The sequence below is a fragment of the Pinus tabuliformis genome, chromosome 5_2 (genome assembly GCF_031772625.1).
Source record: "Pinus tabuliformis cultivar Carrire ecotype Pingquan chromosome 5_2, CPIR1, whole genome shotgun sequence".
NCBI classification, from domain to species: Eukaryota; Viridiplantae; Streptophyta; class Pinopsida; order Pinales; family Pinaceae; genus Pinus; species Pinus tabuliformis.
In genome coordinates this window covers 23,674,335-23,683,711 of record NC_142306.1, presented here as the reverse complement: position 1 = coordinate 23,683,711, position 9,377 = coordinate 23,674,335, and the positions used below count along the sequence as shown (strand labels likewise).

Sequence of the window (9,377 nt, the reverse complement as noted above, 5' to 3'; positions counted from 1 at the left end):
TCTTGTTTTCTTGTTGTTTGGGGCATGATTGCAAACTCTGAAGTGGCCTTGGTGTGTTCTAACTCAGTAGTTCTACCCATATTTTCACCATGTCCTTGGCATGTTGTGTGTGTTTCCTTCTTGTGATGAAAGAGGTGTAAGGTATAAAATTTTCACATGATATTTTGATATCTCTTTGACTTGATAGGTGTTCAGGTTGGCTCTTGGTAAGAGAATGGGAAAAATTCCCTTTAAAGTGGGAAGGTCTACCAAGTTGATCCTGCTAGTAGTCATATTCTTGTCTCAAATATTAAGCCATGCATGTCTAAGTATGAACTAATTCAAACTGTGAAACTCTGGATGGCTCATTAAATCAGTTATAGTTTTTTTGATGGCACCATACTACTCAGATAACTATTGTAATTCTAAAGCTAATATGTGCACCAATTCCTGACTATTTGGAAGGGATGCATTTTTTAGATAAAAGGTTGATGCGGGCTTGCCCACTTCTTTGGTGAATCATGGTAACTCGATAGATCACATGTCCCTTGCGTTGGCGATGCTTCATTCAAATTTATGCCCTATCAACTTTCGATGGTACAATAGAGGCCTATCATGGTGGTGATGGGTGACGAAGAATTAGGGGTAAATTCTGGAGAGGGAGCCTGAGAAACAGCTACCACATCCAAGGAAGGCAGGAGGCGCAGAAATTACCCAATCCTGACATGGGGAGGTAGTGACAATAAATAACAATACTAGGCTCATCAAGTCTGGTAATTAGACTCAGTACGATCTAAATCCCTTAGCGAGGATAAATTGTAGGGAAATTATGCTGGCAGAAGCCATGGTAATTCCAACTCCAATAGCGTATATTTAAGTTCTTGTAGTTAAAAAGCTCATAGTTGGATCTTGGGTCGTAAAGGTCAGTCTGCCTACTCGGTATGCACTTGCCCTTCCATCCGTTTTGTTAGTGGCATTTTGCTACCCTTAATTGGTTGGTTCGCGGCTCCGATGCTATTACTTTGAAAAAAATAGAGTGCTCAAAGCAAGCTTATGCTCTGAATAAATTAGCATGGAATAACATGATAGGAGCCTGGTCCTCTTGTGTTTGCCTTCGGGATTGGAGTATTGAATAATAAAAACTATCGTGGGCATTTGTATTTGAATGGTAGAGGTGAAATTCTTGGATTTATGAAATACATGCTACTTCGAAATCATTTGCAAAGGATGTTTTCATTAATCAAGAATGGAAGTTGGGGGCTCGAAGATGATCAGATACTGTCCTAGTCTCAACCATAATTGACGTCAACCAAGGATTGGCAGATCTTTCTCTAAGGACTCTGCCAACACCTTCTGAAAAATTAGAGTGTTTGGTTTCTGGGGGGAGTATGGTTGCAAGGCTTAAACTTAAAGGAATTGATGGAACGACACCACCAAGAGTGGATCGTGCGGCTTAGTTTGACTCAACACAGGGAAACTTATTAGGTCCAGACATAGTAAGGATTGACAAATTGAGAGCTCTTTCTTGATTCTATGGGTGGTGGTGCATGGCCATTCTTAGTTGGTGGAGCAGTTTGTCTGGTTAATTTTGATAATGAACTAGACCTTAGCCTGCTAACTAGCTATATGGAGGTTCCCTTTGAGACCAACTTCTTATAGGAACTATGGCCATTTAGGCCATGGATGTTTGAGGCAATAACAAGTTAGTTATGCCCTTAGATGTTTCGGGCCATATGCACGCTACACTGATGCATCCAACGATTTTTTCTTCCTGGTTCGAGAGGATCGGGAAATCTTCTCAAATTTCATCATGATGGGGATAGAACATTTCAATTATTGGTCTTTAATGAGGAATTCCTAGTAAGTGCATGTCATTAAATCATGTTGACTAAATCCCTTCCCTTTGTATGCACCACCCGTCACTCCTACTAATTGAATGATCCGGTGAAGTGTTCAGATTGCATTGACGATGGTGATTCTTCGTCGTCGACATCGTGAGAAGTTGATTGAACCTTATCATTTAGAAGAAGGAGAAGTAATAACAAGGTTATTTTGGGTGAACCTATGGTAGGATAATTGATATCAGGGGTTTTCCTTTTTGGTTCAGGTTGGGTGGGTTTCGATTGTAATGTCAACCCGTGTGGTGTGTCTCTAGGGGAGCAAGTTTGGTGTTTTGTGGGAATATTGTTGGTTTATTGTCTGAGGTCACGCTTGTTTTTTCATGTGTGCTTGCAAGGCATGCCTGTGCTTGTCTCACCCATCCTTTTTTTTCCTTTCCCCTAATGTGTTTCTGTAGGGGGTTTAGAAGATTGTTTCTTGGGATCCATCTCCGACGATCTGCTTGGCGGGGCATGGTTGTTGCAGTTGAGGTGCTTGGGAAATATGATGGATAAATTTAGACTCATTCATAGCGGCGGTGCTCAGTATTTTGTTCATTGGAAGGCATGGGCCAAGGGATCTGTCCTCCATAGTTGTTTCCCTCGAAAAGGTGGCGGTGGTTTATGTGTTGCTTGGATGAGATTTTTTATTGGTGGCTGGGTCAAGAGAGTTGTTGTGCATGCGCCTAGTACCTAAAACCTTCTATGAGGGAAGATTGTCGAGGTGGGGTCAATATGGGATGGATGAAGAGTAGTTCAACCAACTGGGTTGGCTAGCCTACTTCTCTCGAACGTTCCTCGATATGCCCTCGCGAAAGGTTTGTGTGTCCAAGTAATGAAAAACCCATCCCTCAATCTGAGCTCCATTGAGATCGCAATTTCCTCCACCAATGGGCATGATATGGCATTATTATCTTGTGCCTTTTCCATCGATGGAATTTATCATCCTCTCATGAGACACTCCCGTTATAAGGAAGGAAGTAGTGGTTGTGTCTTTCTTTCTCCCTTTGGATTGTGGGTTTTTTGTGCGACTTGGTGATTTCTTGGTTTCGTGGTGTGTGCTTTGTGGACATCCATATTTTTAGTGGCCTTGCATCATAGATGTATTTTTTCCCATGGCTTTCTCCAGCATTGAGTGTCGGCCCATGACAACTGCTCTTTAGAGTTTGATTCTTGACCCTTGTGATGTAGGAAAGTGTTCCCTTTGCGGACAGAGGTAACCCCTCTAGCCCTAGAGTGGGTCTAGTCACAAACAAAGACATATCAACAATAGCTTTCCTTAAACAGTCATGGTTGGAGGCCTACCTCAACCAGTGGTTGATGGAGTTCCATTGCACGGCTCCAGCTTCTGCTTCCTTCTCCTAATGAGTGATCAACCTGAAACAATGCAAAGGAAACACAACAAAGCAAGTAACTAGGAAACAACAATTATCTATTTACTCACAAAGTCAAGAAGTCATGAGCTATCAAGTAAATTACATACAATACATAGGAAAACATCATTGATTGTATTAATAGTGAAATAAGAGTAAGCTTACAACCAAAGTCTTGAAGTCACAAGCCTTATCAAAGGAATCTAGCTAGCATGTTCCTCAAGCATTCACTCTTTGAAGATGGATCTCCCAACATGCAAGATTCTCTCTCACTCATAAGTTTTACACAAAGTTAAGGGAACTTCACAACCTTCCACAAACTACCAACAATTCCACACTTGTCACACTCACACCAGCTACACTAATAGCACTACTCAATCCAAGAATTTACCAACTAGCCGACTATCAAAAACTAGCAGTGCATAGCAATGGAGAGAGTTTAAATAGGAGAAGGAGTCTCCATGAAAGGTGGAAGAGTGAGCTTATCCGCAGGAAGGTAGCACAATTGATGGAACTGCCATACCAGAGAAGGAAGGGCGACACAACCTATGCCAACAACTAGGTCTAGAGTCATCCAGAAGGGTGACTATTGGAACAAATTCGCCCAATCTTGATCATCACAAGTACATAACTGAGATTTAGCGCTGACATCACTAGTGAGCAATGTAGCTAGTCAGATCATCGCTGAAGATAATAAGTAACCTCACGTTGGGGCATGAAATTGGACCATCATGGGAATCAGATGTACTTCCATGCTGGTAGCACAACTGGACTATTTATGAGTGCCCTTCAGTGCGTATATTAAGTCCACAGTCGCAATGAGGCAAATAACTTAGGAAAAGTGGCCCATTTGGCAACACAAGAGAGAATTTGTTCAATATGAGCATGTTTGACTTAGACACATGACATAGTATAAGGAATGGAGTGAAGGCAGTGACAAATTACTATGTAACAGATGCCCCCTAATGTATGAAGCCCGAGAGAGTGGGAAGGATGAAATACTTTATGAAACTGACTGAGCTGGAAGACCATCTGGAGGAACCTGCACGCAAGTACAACTGATATCTTTGATAATGACATACATGTAATCTAGGCATGGGCGCAGCCATCCAAAAGACATACGAACTAGGTCTGTGGTATGGACGCAACCATCCAACTAATAAGATTATGATAATGATAAAGGTATGGTCGCAGCCATCCATCAATGAGTCATGTAATCATGAACCAATCCACGCAGCCCAAACATGTGGAATCTGAGTTCAGGGTCTTGAACCCAACCAATCATAGTACAAATTCTAGCATGCGAATAGATGTTCTGAGGTCAAGCATGATAGAAAGTCACTTGATTACCGGTCAATGATGAAAATCGTTAACAAGTGTGAGAGAAACCACCAATAATACTAATAGTCCTCAAGGTACTATCTAGCACAATCCACGAAGTGCGAAGAAGGAGCTGAAATCGAACACTCGTGGAATCACCCAATTGACGACCAATGGTGAAAGTTGACCGTCAGGTGCGAAGAAAATGCCATTGAGGCATGCAAGCTCTAAGGTACCAAAGGGGATCTCTAGATCAATCTCCTGGATAATGAGTTGATGTCGACAGGAGACGACTCGTTGCACGAGGGCCATAATGTTTCCCCCATCAATGACACAAGATAAGGAACAAGTGGTAGATGGAAAAACAGAGTATTAGAGGAAGAGGCAAGGGTGTAAACTGTAGAAGGATTATACTCTTGAACATGTTGGCGACACGACTCCGGAGGGTGGCAGCATTCAGGTACCAAGGGATCAAAGGCTCGGTGGATATGGCGTGAATCAGATGGAATGAGGCTAAATGGCAACCCAAACCTGCAAAAGGCCAAATGACGATGTACGGATGTCCCAACCCAAAAAGAAACAAAAGTGTTGATGTTCAAGAGTAATTAGCTGCCAATGATGATTTCCAGATTTTCCCCCACCATTGCTGGCGAGTACCCCTATTATTTTTGAAAACAAGATTGAAGGGGATAGCATATGCTTGTGATATAAGTTTGATCGCTGGTCAAATCCAACCTAGTAATAGTTTAACAAGCCCTAGGGAGGAGAAGCTCGAGTCTCGTCATGGTGACGAGTCCAATGTTGTTAGGGTTTAACGAGTCCGACATAGGTAAAACTCAGAGTCTTTTTCATGTTTAGAGAATTTGAAAAAGACACGGAAAAGAAAACTCCAGGGAGGTCCTTTTTTGTAGATTTGTGTCTCTTGAGCCTAAAAAAGTATAAAACGATACTCGAAAGAACCGCTCGACCATTACGATCAAGGAGTACTTTTCGTGATTAGTGACCTCAACCTGAAAAAGTAGAAAAGTGATCGAAATCATGCTATTTGGTAACTAGTAACAAACCCGAAACGACAAAGGATTGACAATATTTTTGTTTTTACACGGTCAGAAAAGAGCTTAAAGCTAACCGCCTCTTGTTTCATTTAATGAGTCAAGAGGAACAACTCAGCTATCTTTTCCTCTTTTAAGTCAAAAGAGAGCGTTAAAGAAGACTTTACAGATCAAGTGTACACGAAGCATGAGATAACTCCACTACCTATAGCTCTACACAAAACATGTCAAACGTAAACCCATTCGACATAAAATAAAAAATATATACAGAAACATAGTTAAAAAACAAAAATTTAATTAATCATGTTATAAAAAATGAGAAAAAACCCACATTTTTAAAATAAAATTTTCTAATTTTTAAAAATTACTATAAAAGGGGGGGGTAATTCATTCATTTTTACCATTGACACTGTTCATTTCACCTTAGAGTTTTTTGGAGCACCAAAGTTGGTGAGCTAATTTTGGCCCCATTTGTCCACTGTTCATCCTAAAACTTCTACCAGGTAAATAGACTTCTTCCTGTGCTTCATTTCAGTATATTTTTGGTGCATTTTGGCGTTAGATATGTTAGTTTAGACGGATTTTTTGAGTCGGAATCTACTGCTCGATCATCGCGGGTATACTGCTCCGGACCACGATGACCGAGAATATTTACACGTAATGTTTTTTGATCATCACAGGAATGTGGTGTACTTCTGCGATGACCATGAGAAAATTGAGCTTGTCAACTTCGCACCATCGCGACTGTTTTAAAAATAGTCACGATGGCGACACAAAATTATTTTTTGTGCAAATTACGTATTGAAACTTGCAAACGAAGTTATAATTCATTTTTTCTCGTGATGCAAGCCATAATGGCATTTGTCTGGCAGGAACGAATGCACGATGATGATGACATGGAAGCTTTTGTTTATGCTGGGTGCCGAAATGCTTTACGTGCATGCGGGTTGCTAAAGTTCTTCCTTACTTCGCATCTTCAGTCCCAACCCGATTTACTGGAGCTACAGATTCATGCCTGGAATCTGACAGATGGGAAATTCATAATCCGAGGCTGAGACATCAAGTTCAATGCCACGGATGTGTATTTCCTAACTGGGCTATCCCGACGTGGTGAGAGGCCAATTCTAGAAGGGCAGCAACCCAGGGGCGATTCTCTAAAGATGTTGATGGCATGAGTGTGCCCACAGGAACACAAAACGAGAAGCAGGAAGGTGGCAATGCTGACAGTGGAAGACATGGTTCTTCACGTAATGATATTTATGGTGATGCGGGCAATAGGCTCCCAAGCCCAACACGAGGCATCGAAGACCCATCTCCGATTGGCTCTTGAGTGTCTCAATCCGACCATGTTCAAATGGGCGGAAGCAATGATGGCCAATATGAAGAGACAACTTACCAACTGTCATCGAGGAGAGACAAAACAATTTAATTATGGGTCCATCTTAGTCCCGTTCATGCTGGACAGGGTTCCAACATTGTAGTTGCAAGACATGGATTTGGATTTTCCCAGACCACGTGAGACCAGAATCACACGGTGGGCACACGTTATGCCACAAGGAGGTGTGCGGGCGACCAGTGTCATGGGGGACACTATTCTGTGAGTGGCTGGAGAGCCAAACAATCTTCATTGAGGACTGGCCATATGCTGGCATGGACTTCCGCGGAGACCCTGACATGCAGCTACCCGCTAGCGCACAGTGGGATGATGGTGGTAAGACACTTGATCACATTTTTTTTGCATTTTATTTTTATGATGTTTTCTTAGATTTTTTCATGTATATGTCCTAATGAAGTACTCTATGGTATTCGCAGATGTGGGACTAGTGAGGCCTGTAGGGCTGGAACCAGAGGCACGGAGGGATGCACAGGGCATTGTAGTGCTGGCATTGGCTCCCCCAGTTGATGATCCGGTGGAGACAGTGGCCCGAAATCTTGAGGGTCTCATGACGGGGATCCCTGATTACATGGGGGTCGAGGAGGTCCCCATAGCGTTCTAGATTCACACAATAGGAGTGGTACCCATGGTGCACTGCCTATTGAGGTGGGTGGCATGAGCGGTGGTGTGCTATAGGGAGAATAACCATCCGCAGTAGATGCCTAGGCTTTATTTCCTGCTGATTTTTTGAGAGACATGTGTCTCGGATGTATGGAGAACACAAACTCTATTTGGACATATACACTTATTTTTTGAGCGTCTCGGTGTGCCAGACGATATATATATATATATATATATATATATATATATATATATATATCTATGTATGTATGTATATACATATTCCTATGGTTTATTATTGTGTTTTGCATGCTTCCTATATGCTATTTCAATTATATGTTACGCAAATGTCTGTCTAATACATGGTTTGATAATGCATCAGTTGATGTGTTTAATCTTCATGGAATGTGCTGATATGTGATAAAATCAAAATTCCTTTCTAACAATTTAACACGTAAATACAACTTTAAAATCTAATGGTCTCTAACGGAATAACACCCGTTAAGATGGTGGACAATAAGCTGAGAATCCAAATTCACAACCAATGTATGAATACCGAGATTGATAGCCTCGATTAGTAACTCAATAACAACACTATATTCAGTGACATTGTTTGTGGTACAACCTAGACAAACACCTTGAAGGTTTACTAACTCACTGTGAGGATCGTAGATCACCCATGCCACATAAGAAAGGTTGCGAGTACTGCAGCAGGCACCATCAGCGAAACCAACGTAAGATGCACCAAACATCTACATAAGAAGAAAAAGACATAATAAGCAGAAATTGTGCCTACACACCAAGCCAAACATTAAAACACACACACAACACACCTCCTGAAAACACACGTATGTACAAGTCAGAGTGCATGAAGTTCATGCATAATATTTTTCAAGTAAAGTCCATTTCAAGGCTTATTTAGAGGGTTCCCTTCATAATCAATCAACTCATAGGACCCTTTTTGCAAAAATTTCTTTACAATATAAGGTCTGTGCCACATGGGCTTGAATTTGTCGGCCCCTAGCTTATCATTTGCTTGATCATAGAGCAAGACTAAATCTCCGTCAACAAAAGAATGAAGATGGACAGTATGATCGAAGTGAGTTTTCACTCTCTTCTTCTGTGCTTCAATAGCTAGAGAGGCTAGTCGATGAGTCTCGTCTAGCCACTCTAGGTAGAGAAGGCGTTCTTCTACCGGAGTAGTGTTGGGGAGTAATTCGACGGCTAATTTCAAAGAAGGGATCTCACACTCGATGGTGTTATAGACAATTTTGTGCCTTGCAGCATCAGGCATGAATTGTCAATAATCCAAGGGATCCAAAGTCCCTAAACATGATGTTCCTACCCCTAGAGGAACAAGGTCAGCAAGCCAACAGCTCTCAGATCAGTTCTCCACCTGAAAACACTCAAAAACAAGCAATCCTGAAATCAAAGCAGGTGCTCCACTAGGTTTCTGCGCTGAAACTCAGCTGCTCCATGGTGTACCTGCGTTGCAAAGCAAGTGGAACAAAGGCCACCTACGCTGAGCGAGATGGGACAAGTGGCACAATGAGTCATTGCTCTGGAATCTTCCAAAAATGACACTTGGATCAGGGATTTTGCCTTGTGATGAGTCAGAGGCTCTGTTTCTCCAAGTGGAAGCAAGGTTCTCCAAGTGGACTCAAGAACTGAAGATCAACTGAAGAGAGAGAGGACACAAGGCAGCTACACATCAGTTGCAAGCTGACTCATCCTTTCTCAATTCATCTATATATTGAGCTCTCTCCTATGAGCTCAGGAG

At 41.9% G+C, this 9,377-nt stretch overlaps 1 pseudogene; it reads left to right on the top strand.

Annotated features, from left to right (window-relative positions):
• Positions 1 to 246: 246 nt before the first annotated feature.
• LOC149157428 (18S ribosomal RNA) lies at positions 247 to 2,058 on the top strand (annotated as a pseudogene).
• The last annotated feature ends 7,319 nt before the right edge of the window (positions 2,059 to 9,377 follow it).